General features: G+C 37.2%; 1 protein-coding gene and 1 long non-coding RNA gene across 22 annotated transcripts in view; one reads left to right on the top strand and one right to left on the bottom strand.

Annotated features, from left to right (window-relative positions):
• Nucleotides 1–13,164, bottom strand: part of baz2ba (bromodomain adjacent to zinc finger domain, 2Ba) — a 198,759-nt gene extending 185,595 nt beyond the window's left edge. For 10 of the 19 annotated variants that reach the window (XM_061974583.2, XM_061974593.2, XM_072914833.1 and 7 more), the window contains exon 1: nucleotides 12,800–13,163. The gene's annotated coding sequence lies outside the window, so the exon portion shown is untranslated. Of the gene's footprint in view, nucleotides 1–12,799 lie in introns of all 19 variants that reach the window. The other 9 variants (XM_061974585.2, XM_061974596.2, XM_061974597.2 and 6 more) reach the window with 3 other exon arrangements.
• Nucleotides 12,089–18,013, top strand: part of LOC133615803 (uncharacterized) — a 28,151-nt gene continuing 22,226 nt past the window's right edge. For all 3 annotated transcript variants that reach the window (XR_009816769.1, XR_009816768.1, XR_012050847.1), the window contains exon 1: nucleotides 12,089–12,343. This is a non-coding gene — a long non-coding RNA (uncharacterized lncRNA). The remainder of the gene's footprint in view (nucleotides 12,344–18,013) is intronic.

The following is an 18,013-nucleotide window of genomic DNA, read 5'->3' as shown; positions in this document are numbered from 1 at the left end:
TTGACAATATCGTTTGCTCTTTCCTGACACTTTCTTTTCATAAACTTGATGCTTTCTGCTCACAAAAAGCAAAAATGTTTTGTTTTCACTTCCTCGCTAATGTACAAAACCAAACAGCCCTGAAGTAGAAAAACAACATGAAGACCTTTAGAGAATTCATTAAAAGAAACTAGCCATGAATTTCGCAGGGCATCTGCTCTAGGAGGAGGGGGCGGACGGATCAACCTTTTTACATTCCTGGTGGAAGAAGAGGCATCCGAATGAGGCAGAGCGTTCACAAACAACCTTGACTTTCATCAAGGAAATTCTCACATTGAATGATAAATAGGGGCCCCGGGGGAGCAAAGAAGCAGCTTATCGCCGTTCCCTCCCAAATTCGGCTGCTCTGTCTTCTGTCTCCTGAAAGTCAACACGCGGTGACCCATTTGTGCTTTACGCCGCTTATTGTTTGGTCATTAAGCCACCGTGCGTAATCCACACATTGTGCAAAGAAAACAAAAACGATGGTTGATTTGTTCGGACTTAATGAGCGTTTGAATTTGTTCACTTGTTTCTACAAAAGCAAACACGCCCGTGGCTTCATAGACTTCAGACTTTATAAACGGCATTAAAAGCCACGGTTACTGCTCACTTGTAAAAAGGTGGCGGTCACTCTGTGTGCACTTTAGCAATTATTTGTGCAGCGTGACTTGACGCTTGACCAAAATAGCAACGCGGCATAAATAATGTTAGACCGGATCATCTCGGAACTGACTTTGCAACTGGGAAGACATTAACCTGTGAGGCCACGTAAACACTTATCAATAAGTAAGCTCTCTGCATAGGCTTATAAAACAGCTCAAATCAGTTAGAGGCCAACTCACAGAAGAATACGTAACAATAAGAGGCATTATTAATGTGCCCAGAACCTTTTAGAGCTTTCATTAAAATGCATCTTCCTCTCAAAGGGCTATTACAGGATTAATGACTTCTACTAAAACATCTGTTAACAGTGCCCACTTCTTGGTATATTTCATTAGTAATTATTGTTTTGGAGGTGTGCACCTTCGTATATTCCTACAAACGGTCGATGAGTAAAATGTGTTGAATGAGAACTTAGTTGAATGGTTGCCTTAACACTGAGCAGGCCTCATCATCATCCCTAGATTTCACAGCTCCGTGTCAGCACTAGCATGCAGAGATTTGACAGGGCTCCCAGATGGTCATTATCATCAATAGATTGTTTGTGGCTCCAATTAAATCGTTGTCTAAACATAAAATCCGGCCACAAAAGATTTAGGTTACGGGGTAACAGCCGACTGATTCTTCAACACACAGATTACTACACTCTAGTCAATTGTGTCAAACAGAATACACAAAATACAAAACACATCGCATCTCAAGGTTAGGACAAAGCAAACTGGAAAGCTACTGATTTAGGTCGATACAGACAGCAATATGGATGATTACTTTTAAGTCTGTAGGATGGCTTTGAATCAGTTTGAAACTGATGCGAGACATGCCACTATACTCTTTTCATGTCCCTACTTTTAGTGAAATACAAGATGTTCCACTTATTTTGAGCTCATATTTTTCTACAGATGGTACGCCTTTATTTGACATCAAAGTTAGATGGTGCGCCTTTACATGACATCAAAGTGAGTCTAACTATCACCACTTCATCACATCCCCAGTCGTTTGATTTTGGGACTAAAACCAACAACTACTGATTAAAATGCAGGCTTACACAACATTAGGGATGGGCCTGATCATTTATTAACAATTTCATTGTGGAATTGATTGTTAATTGAATGGTGTCAGGAATAGGGGTGTCCTGGTATCAGGAAAAAAAACAGTATCTGATGATATCTGACTACATCTAAACCCCTTAATAAGCTAGCCAGCGCAGCTAAAGTATGCCAATACCCAATGCAAAGCCACTGCTATACAGAAAGTTTCTAATCCTCATCTCCATGGCGGCAAATAAACTTCATTTCTAACAAGTATCCCTGAAGGACGAGCAAAAGCTGGGCAATGGATAACCCGACCGAGCCATAGAAAGCAGACGACAAGAAGTCACGCTAAAGCTAGCTTTAGTGTGATGTAGCGATTAGTGTACTTTAACAGAACTGTAGCTGCAACAGTGTTACTGTACACCAGAAATTAGCAAGTACATTATTAATGCGCCTCAACAGAGACAACTACTACTCTGAGCGTGTACACTTTGAAACGTCCACAGTCAAGGAAAAAGCCATTTTTATTGACTTAAAGAAAAAAAATAAACGTACATATATACTAGGAACGTAACAATAAACAGCAATGATAACCGCGGTAAAACTCGCGAAGGTTAGTATTACCGTTTGAAATTAAAATGATCGAAAAAACGTGGTTTGTTAACTGCACTTTGATAAACTCTTGGACTGACTGGCACTAGCTTACATGCTAACCTGAATGCGAAAGACATTAACGTCTTTCCCCATTAAGAAACAACATACCTAAATCTGTACTTATACAAACACATTGCTGTCTGAGCAACTAAGATATTCAATTGTGCACATTGAACCTACAAACTGTGCTCCGTAAAACAGTGATGGATTTATAATCGGAGGAATATGACAGATGTGTTTTTTACGGTGTGTTCAATGACCTCTGAACGGAGTAGGAAACCACAAAGCTCAGCAGACCACTTATCAGTGAAGCATAAGAAACAACAGATGCTAAATAGTAAGATTTCTAACAGTGGGTCTGTTTTAGTTATTTTTTTAAAATTGAAAAAGATTTCGTGTTTAAGTACTCTTTGAGCACATACATCAATATTGCAGTAATAATAACTGTGATAGTGAAGTGAATTAAATTTATATAGCGCTTTTCTCTAGTGACTCAAAGCGCTTTACATAGTGAAACCCATTATCTAAGTTACATTCAAACTAGTGTGGGTGGCACTGGGAGCAGGTGGGTAAAGTGTCTTGCCCAAGAACACAACGGCAGAAACTAGGATGGTCGGAAGCAGGGATCAAACCTGGAACCCTCAAGTTGCTGGCACAGCCGCTCTATCAACTGAGTCACACCGCCCCAATTTTGGTCACAATCACTGTGATATGAAATGTTTATATTGTTACATACCTAATATATACAACACAATAGGCACCAAGAAATAACTTTTTGTTTACCCCTAAACTGTTTTACAATGGTTCTATCATAATTCCTATGCCAAATATAACATATTGTTATTCTAAAATGTTCCAATGTATATCGCAAATCGAAATTTAGACCATTTAAGCCTGAGTGAAGTCAGGTTTAAATGTTTCTTCAACCACAGAATATTATTTTCTTTAAGGTTAAAATGGATGTAAACCATTGACTAATAACAAATGGAGTTTTTCCTCATACCTAGTGTTGCCGATTATTGTTTTCAGTTTGAGTTATTATCACTTTTCATTGCACACTACCCTAAAAGTCTTACTTAGTAAGTCATGCTGCTATTGTTATGGATAAAGCCTAGCAGACCTCCACTATCCTCCTGAAAGCCAGCATCCTTTGTAGTGGACGTCTGTGATTTGCATAACAGGACTAATTGTTTTTCTAAATTTCTAACTGTGACAAAATAGATGACCAATAACAAATGTCCACTGCAAAGAACATTTGTTCTCAGGAGGCTATGGCACAAATCTTTCTGGGCAGGGTTATCCTGCTCAGTGGCACTGGCATGGAAATAGGAGTTTAAAACATTAAAATAGAGATTCTCCTATCTCATTAGAAACAAATAAACAATTTATGTCTTTAATTGATGAAGCAAATGTAAACAAATAATTACTCTTTAATTTCATACATACGCAGTTTTCCCCCCCAAAAAAATCCCTGTGTTTATTTAGTAGTACATGATAATAGAGTACATATAGCTTTGTGTACATATGGGATTGAATCCTCCAAAGCTGTCCAAGTTCTGTCAAATTCAGCACCCCAAGACAGAGCTCGTGAACCTAATTTCACCTAATCAGCTTAGTCAATGGCAACCATTTGCTATGACTTTGGTAGACATGCAAATAGGGCTTAACTATGTCTATCCTTAATTCCTCAATGTTCATGTCGAGCATAAGTCCTCCTTTATCGCTTCAAAAACAACAATTCCAATTCCAGAGAATGACAACCACACAGAGAGTAAAGCTATACCTCAAGACTTGTTTTCTTTGCAGCCGGCCCGGCAAGAAGAGACATCTCTAATTGACGTGTGCTTGGGGTAAAACTGACCACGTTTGCACTGCAGGCCAAATGGGACCAAATCCGATTTTTTTTAAATCAGATTTTTTTTCTATCTGACTGTTTAGATTACAATTAAAATGTGATCTGTATCAAACTCCAGTGTAAACCCCAATGTGGCCTCAACGTCACTTGCATGCGCTGTTCTATAAAGGGAAAACAATAGATTCCGTAAATAAAAGACGCTACTATTACTAGTGCTACGCAAAATAAAAGACGCCACACCTTGAAAACGAGCGTTTTTTACTTGAAAATAAATTAAAGTAATATAATGTATGATTGAATATATATAGTGTAATATATTTGGGAGGGTTCTAATCATTTTATTGCTGTGAAGTAGGAGCGTGGATCTACGCTAGCTTTATTTTTTAACTCACTTACACAAACAACTTACGCAATGTACGTAACACGTTAGCCAGTCTACGTGTCATTTCCGATCCTTCAACAATCGCTATTTCTTGGGAATCAAAGTATAAGTATCTGCATACATCACATAGAGCCTACTATTTGCTCACAACCGACTATTGATGCGCCGAAAAATCCCGGATGTTGTGATGACGTATCTACTTTTGCTAGCTCGTCCAAAGATGGCGTAAAAGGTCGCAATCAGACCGCATTGCCGTTTAGACTGCAGTCACATTTGAAATGATTGGATTTCGACTTCCTCCCGATGTGGCCCAAATCTGATGTGGAAAGATCAGATTTTCAGCACTTAGGAGTGTTTAGACTAGGATTGTACGGTATACTGGTATTAGTATAGTACCGCGATACCAATGAATCATTTTCGGTACGATACAGTCTCTGAAACGTACCGGTCCCGCACCCGCGTTGAAGTCTCGTGGTGACATTGCTGGTTTACGAGCAGAGGAGCATCTTCAGCTGTGCACACACACATAGTACTTACAAGCAGACACAGTGTGTAGACAGAAAAGGGAGAATGGACGCATTTTGGCCTAAAAACTAACGATAAAGGTAAAGTTATAACACTGAAACGCCCTCAGGAAGAAGTGCTTTAAGACATGGCTAGCTAGATAGCGGCTAAAAACATCCGCCGTCGGCAGTGTTTTCACGTCTTCTAAATCACTAATCCTTGTCTCCATGGCGATAAATAAAGTAAGTTTCTTACAAGTATCATCCCTGCAGGACGAGGAATAGCTAAACATGCTTCACTACACACCGTAGCTCACCGGCATCACAATGTAAACAAACGCCATTGGTGGATCTACACCTGACATCCACTGTAGTGATACCAAGTACAAGAGCGTATCTAGTCGATACTACTATGATTACGTCAATATTTTTTGGCATCACAACATCTTCTTTCGGTTTTTTCAAATGTATATTATGTTTATAAACTCAGGAAACACGTTCCTGGACACATGAGGACTTGGAATATGACCAATGTATGATCCTGTAACTACTTGGTATCTGATTGATACCCAAATGTGTGGTATCATCCAAAACTAAAGTAAAGTATCAAAGAAGAGAAGAATAAGTGATTATTACATTTTAACAGAAGTGTAGATAGAACATGTTAAAAGAGAAAGTAAGCAGATATTAACAGTAAATGCACAAGTAGATTAATAATTAATTTTCTACCACTTGTCCTTAATAATGTTGAGAAAATAATAGAATGCATACGTCAGCAGACTAATTAGGAGCCTTTGTTTGTTTACTTACTACTGAAAGACAAGTTGTCTAGTATGTTCACTATTTTATTTAAGGACTAAATTACAATAATAAACATATGTTTCATGTACCTCAAGTTCTTTGTTAAAATAAAGACAATAATGCAATTTTTTTGTGGTCCCCTTTATTTAGAAAAGTACCGAAAAGTATCAAAATAATTTTAGTACCGGTACCAAAATATTGGTATCGTTACAACACTAGTTTAGACTGGCAAAAAATATCCGATCTGTGCCACTTGAGGGCAAAAAAATACATTTGGTTTTCCAGTGTAAAAGGTGCCACTGTGTGCTTTCATTTATAACCAACATGGTAAACAAACTTACAGATTTGTGACTTCTCACTCCTTGTCAGTCTCTAAACTATGAAAAGCAATACATAAATATACCGCTACATGGTTTTAGGAATTGAAAAAAAATGGTTTGGTTGATCTGTGTCAACGCCGCAGTCGGAATCATTGAATTTGGCAATAAAACAGAATCTACTGTTAAACGTGCAATATCACAGAAATGTAAACTGAAATTGCTGTCATTCTGAGGACCGCTCATTCGTCCCCGAAACACTCAACCGCCCCATCCTGAACTAAACGTTAGGTCTGCCAACAAACTCCAAAGGTAATCCTAGCCAGGACAACACAGACGGATCTCATCTGCTTGTGCTGTTGTGGACAAAACTGCCAACAGAAGACAAATGTCCAGACGGGACAGCAGATATAACTTTAAAAGGCACTCGTTTTTTCTACACAGACTCAAGTCAAGTGCACTCAAACACACAGCAGCCGTCAAGCGCCCTTAAGAAACAGCAGCACACCTCCGGCCTTCACAATAAAAGTTCTATGCGCAACATCCTGTCTGACTGCCTGAACCAAATGTTTCAAAAAAGTACTTTACATGAGCACTTCGTACCTAAAGCGTTCAATGGTATATTTATGTTACAAAATTAGTATACTCAAAACATTGTGATTGTTTTTACATTTAAACACTTCCTTTTGGTCTACATAACATGTCATGGCGGTTTATTTGGTCAAAATGTTGCATAGATGATGTTTTACAGACTATGTTTTACCTTTTCTTCAGGATGCGTCGTTTTGTGTCTTATTTACATACCTCCACTTCGACAATGTTGTACTTTATAGCGCTTCCATGGCGAGTCTACTGACAGATATAAGTTAGAACTATACGCCTACTCTGTATTAGAAATGGCAACAGCGGAGGATTCATGTGCATGTACGAGCCAGTCTGCCACAGAACAAGAGGATAGAGGTAAAGAAGGAACTCATTGACTACAACGTTGGACTACAATGGCAAACTTGCGCAAATCACTCTAGGTCAGACCTAGGCAAATTAACGCCCCCGTTGAGCTTTTCAATCGAGCCCGCCGGACATTCCCAAACAATTGTTTTAGATGTTTAAGATTGAAAGTGTCGCTGCCATTACGATGTGCAGTGATGTTTTCTAATGACCGTAAGTCTTCAACTATACTAAGCCTTTCAATGCTTGGAATCTGCATCATATACTAGTTAATTTGTTCATCTAATTAGTTACTATGGTCATCTAATTAGTTACTATGGTCATTGTGAGATATCTCAGATTGTAGGTGGGGGTTTTTTCACTATGTTTGTTGTATTTTAGTTGTGTTTCGGTTGATTGTGAAATATATGTTGTCAATATTCAGTGTTTTATCATTAATAGTTAATATTGTAAATCCCCCATTCTTTATTTTCATGTACATTCTGGGTGTCTCATTCAGTAAAAAAATGTCAAATTCCATTCCGTTTTTTAAGGCGGTCTGTCATAACGTTTTTAGCTTTCAATCATTATTGTGAGGTTTTGTATTAGTGTTCCTAAAAATAGATATACCGTCCCCCAGACACCCTAGTAAAATAATTGCCCAGGCCTGCCCTAGGTAAAACTTTGGTGTGGAAGAACGACACAGGACAGAGCAAATTCCCAACGGCTCGACAGGAAGAAGTATGAAGGAAGGACAATTGTTTTATAAATATCTCCGCAATGCCTCCATGGTTTGATTTGCAATTTTTAAGACTTTTGCAGATCTCAAATACAGATCAGCAGGTAGGTAAGAAAAGTTGTTTTTGCATAACAGAACCCCTTCAAGGACAGAAAGCACACATTCAGCCTTCACAATAAAAGTTTTGGAGTCATCTTGTCTGACTTCATTAACAAAATAAATGTTTCAAAAAGTGGCTTACTTTGTACCCATAGCACTCACTGGCACGTTTTTGTTACTGGTCAAAACTATCCACTGACGTAAGGATGAAATGTAAGGATTTTTACAGTTAATCATCAAACATTTTTGTTTTCATTCAAACAAAGAAAACCGGTGCTGTGAAAGCTTGTGCTACACTTTATGTTGATGGTATATATTTTGGTTATAAAGATAGCACAGTTGAAGGGGTCATGTTATGATTTAGTTTCTACATGGAAACACTTCCTTGTGGTCTATAAAACATGTAGTGGTGGTTCTTTGGTCAAAATGTTGCATAGAGGATGTTTTACAGACCGTCTCTTCAAGATGTGCCGTTTTGTGGGCAGTCTTATTTACATGCCTCCACATCATCTTTGTTGTTGTTTTTACGCTTCCACAGAACATATAAGTTAGTTGCTTTTGTACAATAGGCTTCCTTTAGCACAAGTCAGAGCTTTAGGAGTCCTTTTTAAGTTTTATTTTATAAGATATTTTTGTAAAAACCCTAACTGTTTAATGGGGATGGTGCACTGTCGGAATATATTGTGCTATGGGGCGTTAAAAAGAATGTAAAGTCAACTGAAAACCGGGTCACAGAACTGTGGCGAGATCCAAACGCTGTATTTTGTCAACCACTTGTTTGTATGTTACGCTGCAGGATCATTCACACAAATCTGAACAAAAGTGACACGCACAATCGACGGTTTTTAGAAGCCGGGAGACGCTGCGCTGTTTCAATTCAGTGGTAGCACTAATGGCTTCTTAGCGGCTCCATGAAATCAAGCAGCTGTCATGTCGATGCATCAGCAGCGTGAGGAGGGGAAGGACGGGGCTGCTGCGCCTTCATGTTTGGCTAAACATCTGCTTCTGGGCTCTCCGGCTTTGCGGCAATAAACGGCCAAACAAAAGAGGTGGGAGGTGAAATGATCACATTTTCCATTTCAAAGCATTTACGTGTTTGCTTTTCCTTTCCTGTCCCTTTGGGCATCAGATGTGCGCTCAAGTTGTGGCTCCACTGACTCAATGTGTGCAGCACAGAATGACTCCAGTAGGATCTATCATTTTATACCATTTCCAACAAGGATTATCTCCACTAGAACTGTAGAACTATAACAGACCAGACATGCTGCTGTCTTGTCCATCAACTCATCTACTTTTATGTAAACAAGCTTACATTAATTGCACGGGATGACAGTTCATTTAAAATTAATTAATGCTATTTGGCAACACTATCCACTTTCCAGATTTGGCACTAACAATAATAGGATTCAAGTCATTAACGTCCCACCAACACCCGTCCTTTATCCTTCATTCATACATAAACAAAGCTCTACTGGTTTAACTTGAAATCACATTTAACTAGGGCTGGGTTTGATAAAACATTTTGTATATACACACACACACGTATATATATATATATATATGCATATAAATATATACACATGTTTAGTTGCATATATCTATACACACATTAACATGTATACACATATATGTATACAAAACATATATACACATTTATGTATACAATATACACACATATGTATACACACATATGTATACACATTTATACATACACACATATATACACACACATTTATACACACAAATATATGTATACACACATATATATACATACACACACATATACGCATTTATGTATACACACATATATACACACACACACACATTTATATATATATATATATATATATATATATATATATATATATACACACACACACATATATGTATATACACATTTATACATGTACATATATATGTATACACACATTCATATGTATACATATATATTTATATATATATACTTTTTTGGGTCAGAATAAAGCGGAAGTTACGAAGTTGGTTGTATGTACAAAGGCACTAGCACTTTGGCAATCTAGCAAAGCAGGAAGTGATCACTGATCAGTGGAGTCATGCTAACAGCCAATCAGGTAACAGTATCAACTATGCTGCAAAATTTTACACATAAAATAGGCTATTTTCAAGTAGAAGTACGTCATGCCTGTGTACAATATCACAACAAATGACAATTATATGGTTATTGTCAGTACTATCAGAAAACAAAGACTACAACCAACTCTAGCAATGGTTATACTGGTGGAAATAAGCAGAGCATGTTTAGCAGCCTAATGTACGCCCAACACTAAAGAGAAGACATTTTTCCAAGGTATGCCTGTAGGCTACGGTTTCAAATGTTTAATTGGTGTGCAAACAATATCTTTTTGACCAATTAGGTAGATTTGCATCATTTCCCACGGCACACCAAACAATATCTCACGGTGGTTGACAAACACTGGTTTATATCCACCTGCCTGTCCTAAATAACGTATCACGTTGTACTTTTATAACGTCTTGTCCACTATAAACGTCACAGACAACCTTCCATGTCCTCTATTCAACCATACACTTTCTTTCCTTTACCCCCTAAATCACGTTTAAAAACTTTGTAAAAACTTAGAAAAGCTGTATACGTATGTGAATGTTTTCCAACAAGGTGAGTTATTAAATAAAACGAGAGGAGGGGGGGCAGATTAAAAACAGCCAAGATGGCGAACGTCTTCTTGTTTTGGAAGGGGAACAAATGTAGGATATTGTAATGTACGCCAAGGGATACATCGAGCTTGGCCGGGTTTTAAGAGGAAGTGTTCAATGTGATTTTAAAATTGTCTTTACATTGATTGTTTTCCTTTCTGCCTTGATAACTGAGGGAATTATAATCGGAGGAAGACTACATTTGAAGTGAAACGTTTGCATTTCATATATTTTTCTCCTGGTTCGTATTTTCGATAGGTCATAAAAATATTGATATAAAACACTCATATCGTGATACAGTTTTCCGCCATAGCGCCCAACCTTACACTTAAAAGTTAATTACCGTATTTGTCGGACTATAAGTCAGTTTTTTTCATAGTTTGGCGGGGGTGCGACTTATACTCAGGAGCGACTTATGTGTGAAATGATTAACACATTAGCGTAAAATATCAAATAATATTATTGATCTCATTCACGTAAGAGACTAGACGTATAAGATTTCATGGGATTTAGCGATTAGGAGTGACAGATTGTTTGGTAAACGTATAGCATGTTCTATATGTTATAGTTATTTGAATGACTCTTACCATAATATGTTACGTTAACATACCAGTTGGTTATTTATGCCTCATATAACGTACACTTATTCAGCCTGTTGTTCACTATTCTTCATTTATTTTAAATTGCCTTTCAAATGTCTATTCTTGCTGTTGGCTTTTATCAAATACATTTCCCCCAAAAATGCGACTTATACTCCAGTGCGACTTATGTTTTTTTCCTTCTTTATTATGCATTTTCGGCGGGTGCGACTTATACTCCGGAGCGACTTATACTCTGGAAAATACGGTAATAAAAAAGGAAATGTGAAACTGTGACTCTGTGTTTATAATATAAACAATTACAGTCACAGTGTTGGTTAGAGTCTAACCAACACATTTTACACATAAAATAGGCTATTTTCAAGTAGAAGTACATCATGCCTGTCACAACAAATGGCATTTATATGGTTATTGTCAGTACTATCAGAAAACAAAGACTAAAACCAACTACAAGCAACTCTAGCAATGGTTATACTGGTGGAAATAAGAGCATGTTCGCAGCCTAATGTAAGGTATGCCTGTAGGCTACTGTTTCAAACATTTCATTGGTTTGCAAACAATGTTTTTTTGACCAATTAGGTAGAATTACATCATTTCCCACGGCACACCAAACAAACACTGGATTATATCCACCTGCCTGTCCTAAATAACGTATCACTTTGTACTTTTATAACGTCTTGTCCACTACAAACGTCACAGACAACCTTCCATGTCCTCTATTCAACCATACACTTTCTTTCCTTTACCCCCTAAATCACGTTTAAAAAACTTTGTAAAAACTTAGAAAAGCTGTTCCGTGTGTTAATGTTTGTGTTAGTTATTAAATGAAGTGTGTGGAGAGGAGGGGGGCGGATTAAAGACAGCCAAGATGGCGAATGTCTTGTTGTTTTGGAAGGGGCAGGGGAAAAATGGAGGATATTGTAATGTACACAAAGGGATACATCGAGCTTGGCCGGGGTTTTAAGAGGAAGAGACCGCCCAGTGTCAGCTCTCCCCGGCCGGGCTGAACCGGCGAAGCACCGGGAGAACAAACTAGGAGTGAGGACGGCGACAAACAAGACAAGGTTGGACTTCACCGGAACCGAGCTTGGTGTTATCAGTCTAATTGTTCCGAAAAGGGACCGTTAAAAAGTGACGCTTTAACGGGGCGGACACACGGCGGCGTGGCGCTTCGTCGGCGGCACCACATTTGCCCCCGAAACACGATTAAAGTGAAAAGTAAACAAGTGGTGGAATAAAAGAGTTAGTTGTAAAACACCGAGTGAGCACGTCCACTCTCTCACGAGCGACATCTTTCATTTCAAAGCCAACTTCACTCGCGTGTAGCGACACGGAGCCAAGTGTGGTAGAAATGTCTTTTAAACAACAAGTATGGTAGAAATGTCTTTTTAAACAACAAGTATTTGTAGAAAAGGTGTTTTAAACAACTATTTACACGGAGAAAGAAGCGGAGTGACGACACACACACACACACAAACACACACAAGGACGCAGCAATTGTAAAAAAAAAAAACACTTACCTTGTTTTTACTTTCGACACTTGACTTATTTCCACAAATCCACTCCCGTTTGCTCGCGTGTTTGCTTCCTGCGAGCTGCCTTTTGGCCGTGGAAGATGACGACTGCTAAAGCAGGAATTGAGCAGTAATTGAGTGAGTGTGTGAGTGTGTGTGTGATTGAAGGAGACTCTTCCTTCTCCAGGTTTATTCCGCTTCAAGGAGCCGACCTGACGTCAGCTCTCTGCCGCCACACAAAGACAACTTCTTATTTGTGCAGCGGCTCCCCCCGGTAACCGTCCCCGGTAACACTTTGAAATGCGACATTAAAGACGCCGCATCCACGTCGTCGGTTCATTCAAAAGGGGATGCGACTGCTTTTATGACATTAACAGCCTTACGTCCGCCGGCATTTTTTTTTTAAGTATTTTTTTTTTTTGCAATACTATACTATTTTGTTTTTCATGCAAACTTTCGACTTGTTCTTCTTAGCTTTTATTACGTATTATTATTACGTGTCATTAATGTATTTTCTGTCATGGGCCCCCTGGGGGACACACTTGTTTAATTACTAGTGAAAACATGGTCATGTTTATTTTAGAGCTGTAAGAATTAACAAGTTAACTTATGTGATTAATCACACAAATGTATCATATTAATAATATAAGTCAGTGCTTATTAGTTTTCTGTCATGGGCCCCCTGGGGAAAAACATTGTTTGGTAATTACTAGTGAAAACATCCATCCAAATTTCTACCGCTTATACATGATCATGTTTATTTTAGAGCTGTAAGAATTAGCAAGTTAACTTATGTGATTAATCACAAAAATGTATCATATTAATCATGTACACATATTAATACCAGTGCTTATTAGTTTTCTGTCATGGCCCCCTGGGGGACAACATTGTTTGGTAATTACTAGTGAAAACATCATCATGTTTATTTTAGAGCTGTAAGAATTAACAAGTTAACTTATGTGATTAATCACACACATTTATCATATTAATAATGTACACTTATTAATACCAGTGCTTATTAGTTTTCCATCATGGTTCGCTGGGAGACATAATTGTTTGTTAATTACTATTGAAAACATCCATCCATCCATTTTCTACCGCTTATTCCCTTTGGGGTCGAGGGGGGCGCTGGAGCCTATCTCAGCTACAATCGGGCGGAAGGCGGGGTACACCCTGGACAAGTCACCACCTCATCGCAGGGCCAACACAGATAGACAGACAACATTCACACTCACATCCACACACTAGGGACCATTTAGTGTTGCCAATCAACTTATCCCCAGGTGCATGTCTTTGGAGGTGGGAGGAAGCCGGAGTACCCGGAGGGAACCCACGCAGTCACGGGGAGAACATGTTGAAAACATGATCATGTTTATTTTAGAGCTGTCAGAATTAACAAGTTAACTTATGTGATTAATCACAAAAATGTATCATATTAATCATGTACACATATTAATACCAGTGCTTATTAGTTTTTCTGTCATGGGCCCCCTGGGGGACAACATTGTTTGGTAATTACTCGTAAAAACATGATCATGTTTATTTCAGAGCTGTAAGAATTAACAAGTTAACTTATGTGATTAATCACACACATTTATCATATTAATCATGTACACTTATTAATACCAGTGCTTATTAGTTTTCCATCATGGTTCGCCGGGAGACATAATTGTTTGTTAATTACTATTGAAAACGTGAGAATTTTAGAGCTGTCAGAATTTACGAGTTAACTTATGTGATTAATCACAAAGATGTATCATATTAATCATGTACACATATTAATACAAGTGTTTATTAGTTTTCTGTCATGGCCCCCTGGGGGACAGACTTGTTTAATTACTTGTGAAAACATGGTCATGTTTATTTTAGAGCTGTAAGAATTAACAAGTTAACTTATGTGATTAATCACACAAATGTATCATATTAATAATCTACGTCAGTGCTTATCAGTTTTCTGTCATGGGCCCCCTGGGGGACAACATTGTTTGGTAATTACTAGTGAAAACATCCATCCAAATTTCTACCGCTTATACATGATCATGTTTATTTTAGAGCTGTAAGTATTAACAAGTTAACTTATGTGATTAATCACACACATTTATCATATTAATCATGTACACATATTAATACCAGTGCTTATTAGTTTTTCTGTCATGGGCCCCCTGGGGGACAACATTGTTTAGTAATTACTAGTAAAAACATGATTATGTTTATTTCAGAGCTGTAAGAATTAACAAGGTAACTTATGTGATTAATCACACACATTTATCATATTAATCATGTACACTTATTAATACCAGTGCTTATTAGTTTTCCATCATGGTTCGCTGGGAGACATAATTGTTTGTTAATTACTATTGAAAACGTGATCATGTTTATTTGAGAGCTGTCAGAATTAACAAGTTAACTTATGTGATTAATCACAAAGATGTATCATATTAATCATGTACACATATTAATACCAGTGTTTATTAGTTTTTCTGTCATGGGCCCCCTGGGGGACAACATTGTTTGGTAATTACTAGTAAAAACATGATCATGTTTATTTCAGAGCTGTAAGAATTAACAAGTTAATTTATGTGATTAATCACACACATTTATCATATTAATCATGTACACTTATTAATACCAGTGCTTATTAGTTTTCTGTCATGGCCCCCCTGAGGGACAGACTTGTTTAATTACTGGTGAAAACATGGTCATGTTTATTTTAGAGCTGTCAAAATTAACGAGTTAACTTATGTGATTAATCACACAAATGTATCATATTAATAATCTAAGTCAGTGCTTATCAGTTTTCTGTCATGGGCCCCCCGGGGGACAACATGGTTTGGTAATTACTAGTGAAAACATGATCATGTTTATTTTAGAGCTGTGAGAATTAACGAGTTAACTTATGTGATTAATCACAAAAATGTATCATATTAATCATGTACACATATTAATACCAGGGCTTATCCGTTTTCTGTCATGACCCATCTGGTGGACGGAATTGTTTTTGAAATACTATTGATAAACTTAATAATGTTTATTTTAGAGCTGTCAGAATTAACGACTTAACTTATGTGATTAATCAGATACATTTATCATATTAATCATGTACACATATTAATACCAATTCTTATCAGTTTTCTGTCATGGCCCCCTGGGGGACAGACTTGTTTAATTACTAGTGAAAACATGATCATGTTTACTTTAGAGCTGTCAGAATTAACGAGTTAACTTATGTGATTAATCACACAAATGTATCATATTAATAATCTATGTCAGTGCTTATCAGTTTTCTGTCATGAGCCCCCTAGGGGACAACATTGTTTGGTAATTACTAGTAAAAACATGATCATCTTTAATTTAGAGCTGTAAGAATTTGTCAAGACTTGGTCCGGGGTGTGTGCTTTTCCAGGATGCAACGGAAAGTTGGCTCGTGCGAGACGGGAATTAAGGTACATGATTTATTTATTAACTATAAATACAAAAAAAAAGGATCAAACAAAAAGCGCGCACAGTGGCGGAGAATAAACTATGAACAATTAAACAAAACTTGCAAACTATGGCTTGAATAAAGAAAACTTACTTGGCATGGACAAAAAAGGAGCAGCGTGAACATGGACATGAAAAAATGGACAGAGCATAAATGTGGTGTGAGGTCGTCAGGACGAACAACAGAAAATGAATGAACTTAAATACTATGGACATGATTAGTGAAAGCAGGTGCGTGACTCAAAACGTGAAACAGGTGCGTGACGTGACAGGTGAAAACTAATGGTTGCTATGGTGACAAACAAGAGTGCACAATGAGTCCAAACGTGGAACAGGTGAAACTAATGGGTAATCATGCAAACAAGACAAGGGAGTGAAAAGCCAGAAACTAAAGATTCCTATAACTAAACAAAAACATGACTTAACACAAAACATGATTACACAGACATGACAGAATTAACAAGTTGACTTATGTGATTAATCACACACATTTATCATATTAATCATGTACACTTATTAATACCAGTGCTTATCAGTTTTCCATCATGGTTGGCTGGGGGACATAATTGTTTGTTAATTACTATTTAAAACATGATCATGTTTATTTTACAGCTGTCAGAATTAACGAGTTAACTTATGTGATTAATCACAAAGATGTATCATATTAATCATGTACACATATTAATACCAGTGTTTATTAGTTTTCTGTCATGGCCCCCCTGGGGGACAGACTTGTTTAATTACTAGTGAAAACATGGTCATGTTTATTTTAGAGCTGTCAGAATTAACGAGTTAACTTATGTGATTAATCACCAAAATGTATCATTTTAATTATGTACACATATTAATACCAGTACTTATCAGTTTTCTCTCATGACCCCCCTGGGGCACATAATCATTTGTTAATTACTATTGAAAACTTGATCATGTTTATTTTAAAGCTGTCAGAATTATTGAGTTAACTCATGTGATTAATCACAAAAATGTATCATATTAATCATGTACACATATTAATACCAGTGCTTATCAGTTTTCTGTCATGACCCACCTGGTGGACAGAATAGTTTTTGAAATACTATTGACAACATTGTAATATCTATTTTAGGGACATATTGTTTGTGAATTACTACTGAAAACTTGATATTTATTTTAGGGCTGTCAAAATGAACAAGTTAACCTGTTGATTAATCACAAAAAATATCCTATTAATCATATAGACATATTAATACCAGTGCTTCTCAATTTTCTGTCATGACCCTCCTGGTGGACAGAATTGTTTTTGAAATACTATTGAAAACTTGATATTTTATTCAGGGCAGTCAAAATGATTGAGTTAACTCATGTAATTAATCACAAAAAATGATTGCATTATTCATGTACACACTTACATTAATCATGCAATTTATTCAGAGTGGACAAGCTCTTTTACGTTAACCTCTATAGGGTGAATGATCAGATCAATGCATACGTCAGTACAAAAGTGAGTGAGGAGGCTCTGACTGGTGACTCGCTGGCACATGTCACTCCAACATACATCCTGAAGGAAGCTGAAATCAAACCGTTACCAAGTTTCGTGCAAATAAATGACATGCATTCAAGTAAACCGTTCAAAATGTTCCTGGCCGACATTCTGACAGTAAAATTGCATTTGTGTACAAATCTTAAATACATTTTATTTATCCACGCAAGTTATCTTCTGTGATTAATCATGATTTATCCAAATTACAAAATACGAATATA

The sequence above is a fragment of the Nerophis lumbriciformis genome, linkage group LG15, assembly GCF_033978685.3.
Source record: "Nerophis lumbriciformis linkage group LG15, RoL_Nlum_v2.1, whole genome shotgun sequence".
In the NCBI taxonomy this organism is placed as follows: Eukaryota; Metazoa; Chordata; class Actinopteri; order Syngnathiformes; family Syngnathidae; genus Nerophis; species Nerophis lumbriciformis.
Note: the sequence above shows the minus strand (reverse complement) of the source record. Positions and strands in the feature narration are given on the sequence as shown.